The sequence below is a fragment of the Battus philenor genome, unplaced genomic scaffold, assembly GCF_028537555.1.
Source record: "Battus philenor isolate CCGP_79_NKW_IND1 unplaced genomic scaffold, ilBatPhil1.0.hap1 SCAF_18, whole genome shotgun sequence".
In the NCBI taxonomy this organism is placed as follows: Eukaryota; Metazoa; Arthropoda; class Insecta; order Lepidoptera; family Papilionidae; genus Battus; species Battus philenor.
Window position 1 is genome coordinate 3698035 of NW_027181680.1, and position 22120 is coordinate 3720154.

Genomic DNA, 22120 nt, shown 5'->3' on the forward strand with positions numbered 1-22120 from the left:
TAGAGTTTACGTAGCACCGAAATAGCATCGATACGAGAGTTAGTAGGTAGGTCGAGTTACGCCGATCTTCGTGATAAATACCACGATTATATTTGCATAGGTATTCTCGATATAATAGTTGGAATTTAATCAAGGTACATGGATACTTTGCTAATTCGCGTACGTATGCCAGCCGTACACTATATGATACTAAAAGCATCACCTTAAATATACAAATGACATATGACGTTAACATGCAGTGAGTACACATGATGGATTATAATCCGAAAATTTTCGTCTCCTGAGATCAATGGCCGATGTGATCTCTATTGGTACATTTAGAACAAAGTTGATAATAGCGGCTGGAATTTTTCCTGCGTATCAGTTTACATACCTATATTTACTCTGAAGAGAAAATTACAATTATTATAGAGACTTAAGTTCTCGTTCTATGAATTTACCGAACAGGTTCCGGATCTATAGCGTTGTATGGAGAGACGATACGAACTTGAAGTTGATGACATTAGAGATAACAGATTTAAGGCTTCCTTTTATTATGGTACACTTTCCGATGTGAACTCAGTCTTACCGTGTTCATTGTGCCTTTATAATTAATATTTTTTTAAGAAATAGAAAACGTGCCACAAGTTCAATAGTGGTTTTTTAATTAAGAGAATAATACTTATAAAGCTGTGATGGTTCTAAAGTTACTTTGTACTCTAAGATTGCAATATCGGCGAAACCTGGAAAGCTTCAACATTTTTACGACGTGTCCACCTAACTTAGTTAATATTATTTTGTAGACAACGAGAGATCAGTTTAGACTAGATTTTTCAAAGCAAATTATTATTTTAGTGGTCTTTAGGCGTTATTTTAAAATACATCGGAATCGATGTGTTGTAACTTTATTTAATTAACTTCGTATTATGTCTAAACATTTTTTTTAATGGCCCCCGCTATTGGGGGCCTCTTGTACCCCTATCTTTGGTGGGACAGGGACTTTACGGGCAATTTATTTTTTCACATAATTATTTATTATTTCCATTCTCTCCTTTCATTCTTCACATATGATTTAAATCTATTCTTTCATGCCACTTTTCTGTTATCTTTCTCTTTTACTCTGTGACCTTTCATTCCTCCCACATTACATGTTACATTTTATCTTTATTTCTTTTTTACATTTTTATCACATTTTATATCACATTTTGAGTTACATTTTATCACATTTTTTCTTATCGTCTATTTAAAATTTTTCTTTTTTTCTTTAATTTTTATTTTTTTGTATCACTTTTTTAATTATTTCCTTGCAGTATGAGAGGAATTCTTCCCTAGTATCCTAAACATTATAACTATAGCACTTTCGCTTCAGCGATTGAGGTTCTGAAGGCTCACGATAAATTCTTGTAATGTTCTCGGAAATTTAGGGATTGACGTAAACATGGTTTACTAGGTATCACAAGGATTCTTACACAACATATTCTTTAGATGTTCCGGGACTTTGTGGTGTTTATATACAAAATGATTAGATACGGGTAAACCTTTAAACAGGTATGTATAGCTCATAAATAATTTATTTTTTCTATAGCTGGATACGAGCAGCGAAAGACTAGTTATCGTGACTATCTTTTTTTTATGGCTCTACTCTATTTCTTTCCATCATCTTATTACTCTTAGGTGGCTAGGTACATTTTTTTTAATCTTTTTTTTATTTTTTACATATTCAATTTTTTTTTATCACTGTTTTCTTTGGGTTCTGCTTTCTTAATACATTACTACACTTTTCTTATTCTATTTTTCCTATTATTAATTGACTACTTATTTTATATGCAGTTTATTAGGTACCTACTTATCTGTACTGTTTTGTTTCTATTAACAGTGTTACTCACCACCCTACGAGCAATCTATAGGAATGATGGGCGAAGGTTGTCGTCGCCCATGATTGTGGCGATGCTATCTTTGGAGGAGGCTTATACCTTGCAGTTAGCATCCATCGATTAGTATGATGATGAAGATGATGATTGGGTAGAGCCTACACTAGGCGAACCGATGACATAGCCAGGGTCGTGGTAAGTCACTGCATACAGCGCAAGACTATCATCGTGGCGATATTTGAGAGATTCCTGTGCTTTAAATTGGGCGTCCACCGGTAGGTCAACAATTTTTGTTAAAAGCTTACAAAGACATATTTAATTTCATGACCAAATGGTAATTTCCATCCATTTTAATACATAGTGATTCGAATTTCGAATACACTTTTTGTACTTTACTACTAAATTATTTATTATTTCTGATCCAGTAAGTGAATTATACAATTAGTCTCCTCAAATATTATACACCTTTAACCAATATCAACCTATAACCAAACGGTAAATATAGGGTACACGCCGTGGTGGGGCTCTTGATTACTGACAAGTATAAATAATTGATTGGAAGCGTGCATTGTTAATATTTGTAACGTTACCGTTTCTATTATAATCATAAGGACTACTTATTAATCAATATAATAATTATTATTGAAAAATCTATTTACAATACGAGAAATAGCGTTTACGATGTCAGAAGCGCCACACTATGTGAAACGACGCAGGATGCGAGCAGAACAAGACCGGCCATTGTGGCTATTTTGCCCCCATAAAGAAGGTCACACACAAGGTGACAAGACACGCCCAAGCAAGAGGGCGCACCGAATAGCAACTGCCAGGAGGCAGAAGCAAGAAGAACAACACAACACAACAAGACACCGACGACGACTCCAGCACCATCATCGAAGGAGAAAAGCAGCAACAAAACAAGTCTCTCGCAGCGCACCGAAGCGCCGCGAGGCGGCGAAAAGTATAGCGTAGAAAATATTTCTTACTAGAAAACCCTGAAACCGACGAAGTTGTAAAAAGCCCAACAAGGCTAACAAAGAATACATCAACCTGAATACAGAGTGGCTATTTTTGGGATAGACCTATACCTTGCAGAAGACGCCAATCATCTGACAGGATAATAGTGTTGATGAAGTATTTGTCTTGGTACAAATATTTATCTTAACGTGCATTTTATTTCTAAATAATCACTACTAAGTCATCATAAATATGATAGTAATTTGATATATTATTTAACAAAACCACGAACTGATATTTAATTTACTATTTTCTATTGATTTATATTGAAGGGTCAATGGGCTTGTCATATTTTATTAAGATCGATGACCTTACTAAGGAAGTAATGGATTGGAAATCATAACATCGTGTCGCTGAGAACAGGAAAGGAGATAGTGGATAGTAGAAGAAATAAAGTAATGGGTGCTTTGGAGAAACCGATTTTTCAATTTGGAATTTAAAACTTTTAAATCATAGTTTAATCAGTAGAATTTTTAGATAAAAAAATGTATGTGTACACAGGGTGTTTCATTATATCTGTACAAGTTAAGGGTTGAATATTTAGTTCAAGTGATTTCAATTTAACTCGTGTAAAGTAAAGATAGTTAACAATGATTATGTTACATATATCGTATTCCGAATTTCGAAAACGCTTTTTCTTACAACATTATCATTAACTTATTTATTATTTCTAAAAGTATTGATTTTAAGATATGTTATGCCATACATTAACTCTCGTTATGTTAATAATGCACATAGTATATACTAAGAATAAGCACAGTATAAACTGTAGAAAGATATGTTCAAATCAAACTAATTGAATAACGGAATATCTCTATTAATCAAATGGAGCCTTTTCCACAAGACTAATTTAATTTCCATATATTTTCAGCGTGTCTGAAATCATAACACAACCTGCTAACATAGCAGTCGAATACGATCCGTATGAGCTCGTACAACTGACTGCTCTATTCAAGTTTATTCAACGGTAAATATGAATTAATTTATAGTATGTTGAAAATTTTTTTAACAAATTTTACTATTGAGAAGTATTTATTGTTTAAAACAATATATGACGTTGATAATATACTATTTCTTTAAGCACTTGGCCCTACAAGCTGAATATAATAATAATTTTTGTTTCACAACACAATCATAATTAAAAACCTTATAATTAATATTTTTATTACAGTTGTAATGACATCGGCGTATTGTTGTTATTGTGTTTAACTAATAATTGATTTATGAGAACGCACCGTTTATTTTTAATGTCATTAATAATGAGAGCCTTAGACGACCGAGAGTAATAGATGTGGCTCGATGGATTGGTATTTTGAAATGACTATGAGACGAGTATATGAAGAGTGATATCGCGCATAACAGATAGTCGCTGGGGCCTTATGGTATTGAAGTGAAGACCATGGACTGGCACAACGTATGGTATCTACCCACAAGGTGAATACACGTCTACTCTGATGCAGAAGTCCAGATGGTAAAAAGGATAGAAGAAGGTAGCTTTGCGTCCCTTTTGGGTGACGAGACCTGTGCCCAACATTCCTACAATTCCACAGAAATGTGGTGCTGTCTACTCTAAGCTGTAATTAGACCCGGAACTGGGATAAAATGAATAAAAATAAGATAAAAAGTCAGTTAAGACTCAAAGTATATAGGAAGTAAGATAAGAAGACTCTAGGGGCAAAATAAGTTGTACGCGAAACAAAATGAATAAGTCGCTTCTATTAAAATATAAGTTAAAAATGTGAATGTAAATTTTACAATAAAATATTCAAAATTTCACAATAATATTAAAAATGTTAATAATTTATACAAAGGAGTTAATAACTGCGATAATGTAAACATTGTCATAATCAATAAAAACCTTGACCTGGGAATATAGAAGCGAGAAGATATAGATGCAAAGTATAGAAGAAATTATATAAATGAGTAAAAATAGATTTGGTGACGTATAAAAGAATGGTACAAAAGAAAATATTAAGAAATGATGGAGAATGTTGGATAAAAATAATAAATATGGAAATCCTATCTACTCGAATCTATACCGTCTCTGCCCCCAAAATGGGAGAGGGGACGAAAGTTCTCCAAAAAAGGGAGACATTAAAAAGAAGGTAAACAAACGTTCTCGTTAAAATCATTAGAAGACGCTAAATGTATGACATTTTCAACTGGTCTTAGTGAAAATCAATATGTGAGGGTTATGCCATAGACGTATGAGAACGTAACTTGAAGGTATATGTAGGAAATGTACAGTGTTTTAAAAGTTGCTTTTCGGGTATTATGCGAAGAGTCTGTATTATCTTGTGTCAATATTTATGGTTAAGATGTATGGCGGGCAATTGTACCTTTGTCAGACATTCCTCGCATGAGAACGAGGCAATTTGCTTAGGACTATTTCAACAGTCTTAGTGGAAATATGAAAATGAAATAAAAATGAGTAAGGGTTTTGCCATCAGTGAACGTTCTACAGCTGAAATGATGATAACATATTGTACGTGTAATAGAGTAAGTAAAATTGATTGATTACTTATTAATATTATAGGGATTTATTTGAGTCTTAGCATAAATGAACTGTGCTATGATAAGTCTATGATGTTTTTTTTTTCACATTGTAGCGTATCATTTACAGTTTAATACCATTTGTACCAAAAGTAAATTGTTCGTGAAAACAAAAAGTCATCTATGAATTGAATAACCTTAATTTTTATCCATCCACCATATTTAAACGAGGAACCCAAATGAATTACGCGCTTTTCTAATTGAAATCGTCGATTTCGTTGTAACTTAGTCACGGAATGCGGTGGACACGGGTGCGGCAATCCCAAACCCAATTACGCTAATGTACTTTTTGTTAGCGACTTCATTTAAATAGACTAAACGAGTGCACGGCCCACGTTATTCACGAAGGTGCCCCGCTCCATTCTAAGCCACGATTTCGTTGATTAAAGCCATTTGACACCTGTAATTAAAGTTGTGTGTTATTGAAATTGGTGTTCTCGGAACTCGCGTATGGCGATATTCCCCTCTATAATTATAGTGAGGGAAATTAAGTTGAAAACTTTCGTGGTAATATTATGTATGAGGCTTCGTGTGACTCTGGAGAATTGAAGTTTTTGACGAAAATGTTTACGTTTGATCATTTCTTTTTTTATTGAAATTTTTGTATCTTATATATTACGGGTGATTCAAAATAGGTGTTGAAAATAGTCAGCAAAAAGCCTCACTCTTTCTCATCACCCTATATAATGTGATCATTCTGAACTTTATTGCATACTTTTTTTCTATTGTAATGCGACCGGCCTCAACGACAGATAGTAAACAATAATTATTTTTATAGATAATAATCTGAATTTTAATAAATTTTCGTATTACACTATCATTATGTTATTATTTCGAAAACCGTTGAACTAAATTCATGTAATTCGAATAAGGTGCACCAAACATTAATTAACAAAAATAGGTTGGAAATAGGGAAACCTTAATCTTTGTACGACAGAGAATAGAACAATACTGGAAGAGGTCTACTTTTAAGACAATGAAATTTAATTTAAATTAGTTAAAACTAGAAATAATATTTTCGCTTTAAAATGTATAGAATACTGAACACACACTTGTTATAAATATAGAATAAGAGCTTTATGTATGTATAAACTTGCTTTTATATACAAATACATAGATTAAATATTTTTTTTTTTGACTTTTGAACTTTTAACAGGACCTTTATTAACCCTAACTTTTTTTAATCTGCTTTATGTTTTACTCTAATCTGCTTCACAACGTGTTATAGTTGCGGATAAGAAGCAAGAAGAAAGTTCACAGTTATAAATCTTTTAATAAAGTTTGCTAATATTGTTTATCATGTTCGAAACAACAGGATCTATGCACGTACACGTTTTGTCAGATATAGTCTAAGTGACATCACTGCAAAGTATTCTAATCATTTAAATATTCGTTTGTTGAATAAATGCTTTTACGTCAATTTTCTTTTGATATGCCTTATGAATTTTATAAATGGTAGTCTAATAATATTTTGCAGAATTTTATTTAAAAATCTCAAACTGTTTACTACAAATAAATTATATATTTTGGTATAGCGAGTTTTTCACTATATAAATACACTATGAACTCCCCGTTTTTTTTTAATTTATGTTAATTGTTGTAAACGTACAAAATATTCCATAATAGAAGGTATCATATAAAATACAACAGTCTGCTAAGAAATTAGCAACATACATCTTAGCATGGTTTTGCTCATCAGTTCATATATGTAATACCAACCTACAAGACACTAACTATATACACTTTAACTAAGATACTATCAAATGGTAAAATTGTTAAAATTGTTACCGGCAGGTACATACCTTATAAAAACAATACAACGTTGATTTACAGTGCGCTTTTTTTAAAAAAAGTAAATAGATTAAATGTTGGACAGGTGATATTGTTATGGTCGTTGGAAAACGCAGGATGTAGACCGCTTCCTACAGGTTTTATTATAAATCTACGGGTAAAGCCTATGTCCAGTCCTTCGACTGAAATGATGGTGATAAAATGGTTTCTCGGTTTCAAGTTGTACCTAAAGTTATACAAGGTTGTACCCGACACAGGATCGATATTTTAACAGAGTAGTTCCAAAATGCTGTTTGTAAAATTTAGGGTCAAATTTCAATTTGAAACAAAATTGTTAATGTTTTTAAGAAAATATATTTTTAAATTGATTATTTAATAATTAATTTACAAGCCAGAGTTTCATAATAAAAACTACTTTCCTATAACTTTTTGAATAGACTTAAAATGAGTAAGAAAGTCGAGCAGTGGTAGTCCTGATGTAGGGGATTATGACTTGCGATCGCAGATCGTGGGATCAATTCTCGGGATAGAATCATGTACAATTCACACTTAGTATATTAATTACATAAAATAGCAACTGCCCACAAACAAGTTTCAAGAGGATAGCCAGCAGTGTCCTCTGCGTAACATAATGCCACACAGCGATTGCCAACCCGCATGCTAATTGCAGTGCGCATGTATGAGTTGAAACGAAGACGAAAAAGCACGAAAAGAATTTAAATCAGTCAATTTTTCATTATGTGATCTTTTCATGTCATTGTCCAATATATTACAAAAAAAGAGTCCACGCAATTGTCACTTGAGAATACTATGATAGGTGGCTGGTACCTGTGCATAACTCCAAGGCTATGTACGCCTACTATGGACAAACGTGGGCATTTGAAATAAAGAAATAGCGACATTGTTTCATTTATGTCAGCCGACAGACGCCCCCTGCAAGGCATAGAGTTTCTCTAAAAATTGTCATAATAATCAGTCTTGCACTGCCCTATCCAGCCACCCTTATTATTCATTCATTAAAAGAGAAGCAGTAGAGTTTTTAAGCTGTTGGGACTGAAATGTTCTTGACAGGCTACCACGAGCTGTTGGATGCGTTGTAATAGTTATGGTTGCTGGATGCGAGCAGTGCAGGACAGGTGATCGTGAAGATCTTTGAGAGGCTTCGCTTTGTAGACGGCGTCTAAAGTATATTCTACCTTAATAAGACGTTTCTTTCATGATCTTATTATTTTATACCCTCAAACCTTGACAACCAATTTGAAGCTCTTTTTATAAAAGAACTGATTAATTTGAATGTATCACAATAATACATTCATTAAGAGTCATCTAATGTCATTTATGTACATTAAAATGAAATCGGAAGTTTTTTGTACCTTCCTGAACAAAAACCTTCTTTATTGTACACGCTAAGATACATTTAAATACTTTCATAATAATACACAAAAAATACAAAGGGCGGTCTTATCACACAACGCAATCTTTTACATACAATCATAGTATGAAAAATCTAGAAGTAAAAATTAACATACAAAGCATACATACGTACACAAACATACATACATATGTATTTAACATACTACATATAACGAATAAGGTATAATACATATAATATATATAATACAATTATAAATAAAAACATCAATTTAATTTGGATCGCAATTGCATCAGAAAGAACAAAAAAACATAGGGAGAAAAATAAATGAATTAACAAATAAAAAGTCATAGGTCTAACAAATAGTTATTAACCATTTTCTTAAAAATATGAAGTAAGTTAGCAAGTTTTACATTCAGCGGTAAATCATTCCATGATCGAACGGCTTGTGTGGTAAAAGTTTGACCATAAACGATGAATGGTTAAATAATTGAAAAATTGATTATTAACTATTTATTAATCTTATTGTTGTATTTGTAACTTAAAACTAATCCTATGTAAGTTTGAGGTAGTCTTACGTAAGTTGTTTGTTGTGTTATTACAATAATCCACCCGTCCAAGAGCGACGTAATGACATGGCAATTTGATCGCCAAACCGTATCCGACATAACTTGTCGTTAACTTGCAACCCTAATCTCCAACAGAGGATACTTATCACTACTTACTACCGTTATTAGACTTAATCCTGTAAGAAAATTTTAATTTGAACATTTCATTATCACAAAGGTCTTCGTTTCATTTGCCGGGTGTTTTTGACCATGTTTAAATTCCTATAGGAATAGCCCTGCCCTACCCTTTTAACTTTATTTATTGGAAATGGAAGACGGGTCCCAACGGGAGGTCATCGTTTCGCACGACAAACCATTCTTTACGTTTTGTTAAGAAACGTTGAGTTTTGCTTCTATTTTACTTTTACCTTTCCTGCTGAGCTTGTGTATTACGGATCGTCTCTTTTTGAACTTGGAATGATATTTATTATTTTATTATAAACTATGCAATTTTATTTGCGGCAGCAGGTGTAGAGGAACTAGACTTGTGATTGTAAGTTGCGGGTTCAATTCATGAGATACAAGTAAGAAAAGGACCAATATTTAGCCACTTCCGCACATGCAGTGGTAGTCGTGCAATAAACTGCAGCACCCGCCAGCCCGCTGACAAATGCGCATACGGCAAATAATGCAAATTACACAACAGCCACCGTCAAATCACTCAACACGTGCTTCACCCCTGCCACGGGGCATCTTCAGGAGTTATGTTACACCGATTAGTGCCAAACACAAAGTCTTTGGCACTAATCACTAAACTCTGTACACAAAACACTAAACTTAGGATGAACTTCCGCAAGGTAATGCCTGATTCCATTAAATATCGTGAGATACAATTAAATATGATTCGCTACGGACATACTAGTTATTTTTTTTTAATGGGCAACAGCGTCCACTGCGTATCATAATACAACACAACGATAGCCATCCATTGTGGTAAAAAAACCTGGGTAAATTATTCAAGAGATATCTTGTTTCATCTTTGGGTAGATGTCTTATGATTGTGTTATAATGACAAGTATCAAATAGATGATAAAATAATGTCTCTACATAGTAGTGATTTATTGCCAAAGAGAAAATTGATCATGAAGTATTTTTTATCCAACTTTATAAATATTATTAAAAAAAAAACATTCATTTTTTAAAACTACCCATTTGTTTATTTTTCATCAATACGCTATTTAAAATAAGTTTTAATTAAACAGTTTTCTGTTGACTATGATTAAATTGAAATTGAATAAAAATTGAATGACATTGAAATCGGTAGTTCAATCAAATTAATAAAAGAGATGCATCATAATAACAACACACACTAATATAAATACATTTAAAAAACTTTTAAGTTAAACAGTTTTGAAATATGTACCTAGTCCGCCATTTTGGAACGGCGTCCATCTTGAATTTCAAATTATGACATAATCATCGTGTTTTACCAGTATAGCCTTTTCATTTGATACCCATACTGAGGGGGTTAAGGAAAAATATGTTATCCGCCATTTAGTATCGGCGGCCATCTTAGATTTATAAAGTTGTTGATTTTATTATATTGTATTGTCATCTAAATTAAATATGTGTGCCAAATTTCAGATCAATCTGACAACGGGAAGGTGCTTAAATTTCAATTTCTAATTTTGACTCAAATAAACAAATTCCGTACGGGTCGAACTAAATAAAACCGTTTAAAATACACTAAAATTTAAAGCATTAAATCGTTTTATTGTCGTAATAATTTTATTAATAATAAATATTATGGAATAACATCTATTAAAACACTTTTCGATTGTTAACATTGAGTTATGTAACATTGTAGAAAAGAGAATTGATAGAAAGAAACAATAACTCTTGAACGATAACGATCCTTGCGACCCTCTTCAACTAACAACCGGAAGTTACCATCTGCGTGTGACATATTGTTGTCAGAAGTATTTTTACAAGAAAACGTTTGGTCGCGGTAAAATATAAAGACGGTGAAAATGTCCTTTTAATGGGACGTTTATGAAACGATTGCATATACACGTCATATATTTATTTACGCATTTTTACTGAAAATTGCGCTATGAAAATTTAAGTAAAAATATTCTTTTTAGTAAATAGTGATCTTTGTACAAATTTTGAGGAAACTTTGTTTATATCGTCTGTTAATGTTCGTGATAATTTAATTTTAATGATTACAAATATCATCACCGTCATCTTCATTTTAGCCATAAGACGTCCACTGTTGGACATAGGCCACCTTCACAGATTTGGAATAGGCGTCAAAGAACCTCTTTTGCCATATTGGACTGGTTGGAAAGATTAAACATTATTACATACATATTATATATTACAAGGTAAAATAAGCCTTGTAAAAATATAATATAAAAATCACCCAATATTGAGTCTTGAAGCACGTTTGATAATCTAACGGTGTTATTTTACCGTTTAAATATTCACCCTCTGAATTTTGAATATTTCACTTAACCTTTGTCAAAAGGCATCTCCACAGTGTCATTGTTATATTGCTTAGCGTGACCAAATTAAAAAATGAGAATGAACAATTAAGATCGTACTTTATTGAGCGGTAGAATATTGAGACTTGCAATCTTAGGTCGTGGATTCGATCCCCGAACTGCAACCTTATACAATTCACACTTCATGCATTCATTATATAGGATTGCTAATTCTCACAAACAAGTTTCCAAAGGATTTACTGCTTAATTCCACACAGCGGTCGCCAACCAGATTACGGTATATCTCCTGGTAGATATATTTGGGGGCGGCCTATAGTGTTCACTGTCTATCTATGGATCGAAAGATACTTGATTGGAACTTCCTAAGAAAAAGAGACAAACTGCCGTTCTTAAAAAAAAAACATAACTTTTCAGGGGCAAGTAGCAGGCAAGGGCAAGTATACGTAGTACTGTCCAGTATTTGGCGCAGAACAAACGGATTGCCGGTTTCGATTGCATAAAATGATATAGGAATGTGATATCGCCTCGCTAGTTAGACAAGAAGGAGGACATTAGATTTTTCTGGAGTACTGTGGGAGTGTAATCGAAACAGTAATAAAAAGGACCAATATGTAAGTCAATGCAATAGATATAAATAATGCGAAAAAACTGTGAAAAACAAATAGGAAAATTGTGATACAGATAAAGTATAATAAAATAATAAGGACAAAATAGAACTTAAATAAATATTAACATTGTAAAATAAAGGCCAATATTTAAAAAAAATTGAATTGTTACAGTATTCGGAAGCCATAGCGAAGAAAAAGAGGCTTAGTATCAGGAAAGGTATCAGCGTATGGAGAGGAATGGAAAAGAATGAGAAAGACAACAGAGGAATTAATGAAAGATCTTAAGAAGAAGAAAGAAGAAAAAAAACAAACATGATAAAATTATTTTGAATAATTTCCCTGTTTGAACATGACAGGGTAACACAAGAGGTCCCTCAAAAATACTTGAACTTGAACTTTCTTTGTAAAGTAGAAGAAAGAAGAAGAAAGTAGACAAAAAACAGAAAGTAGAAGAGTAGTAGAATTTTGTAAAGTCAGAAACGCTGACAGTAGATTGCTAACGATAGGCCTTGTTAGAAATCAATGAGAGGCCAGCTGATGATGGAACTTAATAATATCGTGCAGCAAAAAATAGTAAATTAATCCCACTAATGTGGAGGGTTAGTCAATATTTAGCAATAGAGTTCTTACGAGTGAAATAATGATATTGATATTAAGTAATATAAAATAATAAGTAAGATATTAAAATAGAATAACACAGTATCATTACGATATAAACGTCATCATTATATAAAATAAATCGTCTGAAATTTTCTCAAGAAATATGATTAAATTTATACGAAAGACGATTCTAACTCCCTTTTGATATCTCGAAAATACTTAACAATCCACTAGTCTTCATTCATTTCCAATGTTGGTTTTATTAGCGCTTTCCATCGTTTTTCTTTTTCCTCCTATTAGCGATACGACGAAACCCGACTGATCGAAATTCAATTTTCGTAAAAGTACTTCTTAACTTAGATAATCAATAGAGCAAATATTTTCTCTTTCTCAATAGGAGTCAGAGAGTTCGTTGTATGTTTTGTATTATGAAACGTTGTTTTAGCTCGAACGTGACACGTAATATCTATTTCAGGTTTTAAGACAAACAAAGCCTATTAACTACTAACAAGGCGTGGGTAGAGCAACCCGCTAGATGAACCGACGATTAACTTTCGGCTCGCGTTCACTATTATATAGATATTCTATGCCTTTTCGTAAGAGGCGACTAAGAAGCCATTCGATTCGAGGTCGTTGAGAGTGAGGACCTCCATCGTCCACAAAGCGAACGCAAGAAGGACTGCAACGCGAAGTGGTCTCGTGTTACTGCGGTACAGCGAGGATGTCGGGAGAGACACAGCTTCTTCCCAGGATGTGTTTTGACAAAGTACTGAGAGGCAGCTGCAAGTTCCTTAAGAAATCTAACGGCTTCTTTAAAGGTACCGAAGACGAACAGCGAGTGGGTTTACGTGGGTAGTATTCCTACATAACCCTGCCTTTCCCTCAGACGGTAGCGTATCTTCTGTACATCCAGGTTTTCTCCTGCTACCAAAAAAGAAAAAGTGAATCGCCAACATAGCTAAAGTCACAGGAAGTGAATGGATGCAATTAACGCAAGACTGGTTCTCATAGTAATCTTTGGGAGTTATTTTTGCCTAGCAGTAGGCGTTTATCAGCCAAAATCGTGGTGATGAAGATGAACAAAATATATTTTAAATTAAGAACAGGGAGAGCTATGCTAGCTAACCTTAACAGATTTTTGCTGCACAGTTACCATTTCTCGCAAACTTTTGATAGATGGACAAATGACTTTGTGAAAGTCGTCATAAGACGTTGTATGCATGCTTCTTCTAACTGGTCTTATAAATCGACAGGAGAGGCCCTTATCTAGATAAGGGCCTCATTGTAGGTAATGCTGTGTTAATGATTGAAACAATGAAGCTGATGAATTATTTATTGTTGCCGTATTATTCAGTATTGTTCATGAAATTTGATATAAAAAACTAGAAACATGAACATAATATAAATTTGATACAATTATTTGCAAGAAATTATTTATTAAATTAATTTACTATTTTCTCTATACACACTTCTCATATCGTCATACTTGTGTTCACGTGCGATATGAAATATGGCAACACGTATTGTGTTAGCGCGAGGAACAGTAATAGATCTCGTTTACAAGAGTGCCATCTTGTGTGTGAGAGCCTCAGAGCATGTATCACTTCCGCCAAATGGCAGTGCGTAAGTTTCAAGAGCGACGTAATATTAAATTATAGAACTAATGTCACAAATGCGGTTTGAATTAAAATAATTTTCCATATATGCGAAAATCTCTATAAAGTCACGGTTAATTCGGTTATTTTTATATTTTCGTTAATACAGGAAGTTCTTATAAAGAAAAAAATATGGAAATTGCGACGGACTTAGTAAAAAATAAACTATTATTTAACAATATAAACTAACATGTCATAGTAAAAACTTCAGTTCCTAGTTGTAATATATTTAAAGTCAATGAACACCAAAAAAGTATTATTGAATGTTATTAAAGAAAAACATTAAAATTACATTATAATCACGTTATTATTGTCATCATCATAATTTCAGCCGTAGCACATCTACAGCTGGACGTAGGCCACTCCATATATTTCCAATAACATCATAAACAACAATAAAAAATTATCTCTTTAAAATACGTTTTATTTTTCAGTTTCGTTTTATTACATTATTACAATTGCAATATAAACTTTAATTTAATAGTTTCGTAACGGAATGCAAATGGAACCCTCAACTCTCAACGTCTACCTGCGATAAGCTCGACTGTCTATTCAATTTAAAAAGTTAGACAATTAACGGACTTAATACAGTTCGACTCGTATATTAAATTATATTTACCGCGTTTTATCTATGTATAATATTTTACAATAAAAAAACTGTACGGGCTGTTTAAATTGAAAGCAAGATATTTTCTGAGAGATCTTTTGATAAAAAATTGGTATTTTTATATGGTTGTATCGCAATACATTTTTTTAAAAAATATTATTTTATTTAAAAAATACATATTATATACAACAAATAAAAATAAATTAGTAACGCTTTAACGACTTCAAAATGTTAATAAATCCTTCTTGAGCCACATAACATTTTTAACAAAGTTCCACAGGATATGGTGGACTTTTTTTTCTAAGTTTTAAGTCTAACATTAACGGTATATTAGTAAATAGATCTTAGTATGGCATTCAAGAGTTTTTAGATAATGTGTGGAACTTAGTTTGCTGACTTATTCATATAATTGATATAATAATGTACACATGAAATTCTCAGTAGATCAGCGTTCCGACCCGATGCTAGCTTATTACTTATCGACGATTCACGCCTATGTTAATGCCGACTTGAATTTGATTTTGAATTCAAGATTATTCTAGAACAAAGTGAGTAAACGACAAAGCGAATATAATGTCGAAAAGTAACTCGCATGACGCCTTCCATTTTTAACATGTTACTACTTTTGTGTTATACCATTATTGTGTTATATTAATGTAAAAGTCATTTATTATTTAATATATTTGTCAGAAAACTAGCTCTATGGTATATTTTTTTAATATTATTTCATAATTCTTTTCCGAAAAAAATGTGAAGGTGTACTACAGATAATGGTAAGGCTGCTCTTCAAGGTCCAGGAAAACAGAAACACAATTTTTGGGATATATCATTATTTATTTTGTAGACCACATGTAACACGCATATAGACTTGTTTTAAAGAGAGTACAACGTCGCCAAGACAGTACCAAGTTTGAGTTTTATTGGCTAGCGTCATCTAGTAGATTTTTGAGAAAATGCGATAAAACAAAAATGATTAGCGTGTAAAATAATATTCTAAAAATAATACCCTGTAGTTTTTACACCAAAAAGCGACTATGTTATCCTTAATGAATATATATGACACTCATGCTCCGTGCTGAAATTATGAAAATCCATTGTTAATGAAAATGCTTTTGTGATACAAACATTCCGTCGTGTGGTCCAGCGTGATATATATGAAGCCCGTGCTAGTGACCTCGTCCGAGGAATTTCGCTTTTATTTCCCAAAAGGCATTAAGCTCATTGTCATAAACGAGAAACTTTTTCGCGGCTTTACAACTGAACTTTATGTTAGTGTGTATATGTGTGTTTTATTTTGAACGCAGAATTATGAAAATAGGATTTACCTCACAATTATACACATTATTTATAAAATCCAGTTAAGTTCTAAGTAAGTAATGTTAATAACAAAAATAACAATAATTAATAAAAAATTCAAAATAATCTTTCTATAATTAATTCGTCTTATTATGTTTTAAAAAATACACAAGTGAAAATAATTTCATGTTGGTAATTTTGTTTTATTCTCTTAATAATAAGAGATGACTAAATAAAAATAGGTTTCCATTATGTAATACTGCTAAACTTAATCCTAATACACTTTTCTGTTATTAATATCAAATAAAAGCTTGAACAGTTATTTGGGAATTTATATTCATTATTCGAGTTTATTTACATATATATTTATATAACAAGTATATGTATATATAATAAGTTTTGATCTTAGCAAGATTTTTTACGGTTCATTTGCATAAGGTTTATACAGGTGTAAAAGATATAAAGAGGAGAGCATGTATCTAATTTGTCGGCAAAATGCTTTAAGTCTGCAGACATAGATAGTAAATAATAATTAATTTTTTACTATCTATTCTGTTCTGTTTTGAAAACGCTTTTTCTTACAATATTATCATCATGTTATTTATTAATTTTTAAAGCCGTTGAAAATTGGATAGGGTGTACCATACAAAAATAGACAGCAATTTAGCTGTACAATTATACCTTAAAAACTGATCACCCTGTTTATAGATAAACTAAAGTACTTGAACATTTTGTGTGAATTAAGTAGCATCCAGATATCGAGCAAACAATAAAAGGAGAATATAGTAAAGAATATATTAGGTAGGAAAATCCGCAACCTATTTGATATAACCAATCAGTATTAGGTCCGCATGGTGGTCTGTACAAAATTTCGAGAATCTTTTGTCACACTTGGAAAAGCCTTTTGTACTTTATAAAGTTAATACTTAGCTGTTAATTCCAACATAATCATTATGTCAGCCAGTAGACACGTATGCCACCAGCAAGATCGCTACGAAAACCCCAGACCTACGCCGCGTTTCTAGTATAAACCGGATACAAATATTTAAAAGAAATAATTTAAATAAGAAACAGGTGTACATTCCAATTAAAACATGTCATTTAAAATGCTAGACCAGACGAAAGTAGGTTATACTAAAAATTCGAGACGCGTGAGAGCTGCGAAAATTTTTAACGAAATTTTTCAAAATATTTTTTTCGAACATAAATCAACTGCTTTTTTTAAACTGCACGTCAGCTTGGAGATCTCGTTATCCGCCGTGTCTAGAGTGTCGTTTAGAGATGCGGAAACAATTCAATTCTACCGCGGCTGGCGTAGAAATTCAATCTGCCCTCACGAAAATTTTACCTCAAATGTTTAAACTAACAAGCCTTGACTCGATGCATTTCCCTTCTCATTTTATTTCTAACTTGTTCTGAATCGTTAAACTTCTTATGACTCTGCTCTTTATGTTAACGAACTAGTGATATTTTTATATTATACTAGAACAAATGTAAATACTTCATGTCTTTTGCTACGGTTTTTATTTATTTATTTATTTTATTTTATTTATTTATTTATTTATGCACAAAAAAATGTACAATGTTGGACTGAACGCCATAGGCGTTCTCTACCAGTCTACCTTAGGACAGATGGGAAACAAATGAGACAGGTGCTCAAACTATAATAAAAAAGAACATACCTACTAATGATGCAATAACAATACTTACATATATATCTCGTATAAATTTATTAATATACAAAATATAAATAATATATACATATAATATAGTTGCGTAGATTCTGCTAATGTCTGACGCATATGTTCCCGAAGTTCCGTTTTTACTTCATTTTTCTGATTCTTTATTCTTGATTTTGAACTTGATCTCGAAGGGAAATCCTGGTAGATTAGCCCCCTCCACCCAGTATAATAGAGTTAAAATTAAAAAGCACATTTTAAAATTGAGCAGTGATAGCCAGCGGTAGAGAACTGAGACTTGCGATTGTGGGTCGCGGGAACGATTCCCAGGATATCTTATATAATTCACACTTAGTGCATTAATTATATGGGATTGCCACTGCTTACAAATACGTTTCCATAGAAGGCCAGCCGCGTTCCCTGCATACCATAAAATAATATTTCGATAGCCTACCCGTCTACTAAGCGTGGTGATTAAAATATATCTCACCATAAATATCTTTGCCTTGCTGTGGGCATACATGGTCTAAAACATGGATGCACAGACCGCGGCCCGCCGGTCGAATGCTGGTGGTCCGCCGACAGCAAAAATAATACTCTCGTACATTCTAAAAATATTGAATTCTATTCTAGAAAAAACCAAAAAAAATTAATTACCTATACTTCTGGCGGCTGGCCCGCTATCAGTTCTTGATTTGCCCGAGTGGCCCCTAGTCTTAATAAGTCTGTGCAAGCATGGTCTAAAATGACATTTTAAAAATCTTTTCATTTTTAACATCGCAATATATTAATGAACGTAGATCATTTTATTTAATATCTAGTCTTTTTAATTCTTAGTCGTTTGTTTATGGCGCAGAAAGTGAGCGTGCGGTTTGTTATACATAGATACATTTCTAATTGTTTCGCGATATTTGTCTCTCACAAAGCAGTTTGATGTATACAAATTTCTACTATCTTTGAGAAATTACCGAATCAATTCATATCACTTTATAAGGTCATCTGTCCTCTTTGACGTTTTTGTTTCGCATATCGTGGTCATATCGTCTTTAATATTTTTTATTATACAATTACATTTAATAATATAATTTTATATTATCATGTAAATACATCTATTGCTATATCGTAATTATCAAAAGTAATGTTAATAAATGTTGGTAACCCTATTCAAAAATTAATGGTTACAAATGTCAATTATAACCTTATCATAATATAGTAAGAAAAAACGTTTACAAAATTCGGATACGTATTAAGATTAATTATTGTTTACTATCTGTTCTTGCTGACTTTGTATTGACTTCACTTATTGGCCAGTCAAACTACAGTAGAAAAATTAAATGTATGTAAGATATTTTTCAGCTATTACTTTATACAGGGTGATTGTAAGTAGATGTAACTTTTCATGTTTTCATTGACAAATAAGCTATAAATACAGTTTTTTTTAAATATTTTTGATATATAATTATAATGTATAAAGTTATATATATATATATATATATATATATATATATATATATTTAGAACAGTATAGTATTAAGAAGTTACAATTTATTACGTAAACAGAATTCGACAAAGGAATACTTCTAAGATAATAACAATCAACCCCTTGTCCTATATATTAAGGTCTGTCATGTCTTTGTCTGTAATTCGATTTTCTATAACTGTAATTAAATAAATTGAGGCGGGTTCGGTTGTAATTCAATCAAGGAGTTCTCAGAGCTCGAGTAAATGAAATGAAATTCTAAAGGAATCCGTATGATTTTAATGATCACAAATGGAATTCAAGAAAAGGAATTGATCATCTTTGACTTTGCTATACTTAAGAGATATCGTTTATACTAGACTTTTGGGTTGTTATTACTTCTCTAAATGGAGAATTACACAAATTTAATTTGTTTATTTCGGTTCTGACGTTAATTATCCTTTAACACTACGGTCTTACGATATTTGAATGTAATCTACGAAAGTATTTCAGAAGCGTTAATATCTCTGTAACAAAAACAATATACCGAATAAAGCCCAAATGAAGAAAGGAGGCCTTTGTAGTACAGTTAACTAAAAAAATGCTAATGATTCAGCCTATTGTATGCGAAGTACAAGGTCGGTTATAAACAACCTTTTGACTATTATTATAAATCATATCAAATGACTTTAGTATAGTTGTTATGAAATACATAATTCAACGTTCTTAGAAAAACATATTTTGGAGATACATAAAATTAGAAACGATAAAACAAGTTTTACGAATCTATTTCACGGACCCTTCGCTCTAAGGCTAACAGCATTAAAATCTTCAGAAACAATACAATACAAGTTTTACCTAGAGGTTTTACTTATTTTTATATCTTAATACTTACACACCTACTTAATGGTTATTACTGGACCTCTATGGATTATTTGGCAGAGTCAAAGTCTAAATAACTTTATTATAAAATCATTTCAATCATCTATAATCGTCAGCTTAAAATTAAGTTTGCGTTATTTTGTAACTTACCAGCTGTATAATTAACAAGAAGTTTAGATGGGTTGGTAATATTTTTCCGTGATTATTTTAACCAAATTTTTTTATATCCTTAAAATTAGAACGATTCATTTCAATACATCTTTATCCTGAACATAGAATGAATAAGAGTAATATGCCTTTTGCTAGAGACTGCTCTTAACAAATGTCTTTAATATTCTAATACATAAATTTACTACGTCGTTAGGTAATTTGTTATAGAATAAAGTATATAGTAAAAACTAGACAGAAAAAGTAAAGTAAAACCTGGTAATATGTTAGAAAATGCCTTCTAGACATATATTTATACATATTATTAAATTGGAGCATATTACGAAATGCGAGTAGATCAATCGACAAACTCTGGCAGTCTTGTTTTAAAAAAGGTTTCACAATATCTTTAATACAGTTGTCAAACGAGGTAATTCCCAAGCTTTAGTATCACTTAAAATTCCTTTACCTATAATAGAGTTTTTAACAATTTTTCAATTAATGAACTTACTTTATTACAAGATGATTAAAAGACATAACAAGTATTATAATACCGCATACAGATTATTTTGAGCTATTGAAAATATTTAAATTGAGTAATAATTTCAATTAAGTTACCTAATTTTTATGTTTTAGTATATTTATATGTGTTTTGGAGTGGAGATCGCAGACTTGGTTACACAGCGTGTGACGTCCACCCTCAAGGAAGACAGACGAGTTCGTTAAGATCGTTGGAAGATGCTGGGTATCATATTGGAAATATATGGGAAAAGCCTATGTTCAGCAGTAAAAATTACGTTTTGATAGTACATTTACGTCAAGTTATTTATTCTTCTTTTTTTTTTCAGCTGATATACGCCCATTTCTTGATATAGGCCATCTTTTACTATCTTTGAACTTTTGCTATGTCATCGATTAACCTAGGGGAGGGACTACCCACGCCGCGTCTTAAGGATGCTGTTCAAGAATATTTGGACACCATCGGTCATCGTTTATTGATAGAGAATGTCTATAAAAACAACCTCACTTACGCTCTTAGAGACGTGTAAATAAATAAATAAAACTGACCAATTTATAACCGCTTTTTTAATATTTATTGTACCATAATCAATCATTATAATGAAATAAAAATATTTGTACGAGAGTAATAGAAATTCTCACACGCTCAAATGGATTTGTAGTTAAAATAAGACTAAAGTGGAGACGTTGTGTTTACGCAGCTGAATCTACGCCCCCGCATATTCCCGGGGGTAACGTCGGTGATAATACAAAAAAAATCACTGAGCAAAAAATTTCGCTCAAATAACTCCAATTCATATTATGAAAGTCACTATTGTGAACTTATAATTTCTGATAAAATAAACAGTAAAATAGTAATTGCAAGAAGTCGAATAATTTGATCTGATTCGTACCACGCTTGACCCTACTGCATACAACGTCTTACAGAATTATAGCAGGATTGATAGTGTGGCTTTCATTACATGGTAGAACCAAGGAACGTCGTGATTCGCAGAATTAAGTAGAACGACACAAGGAGGAGGGAGAATGT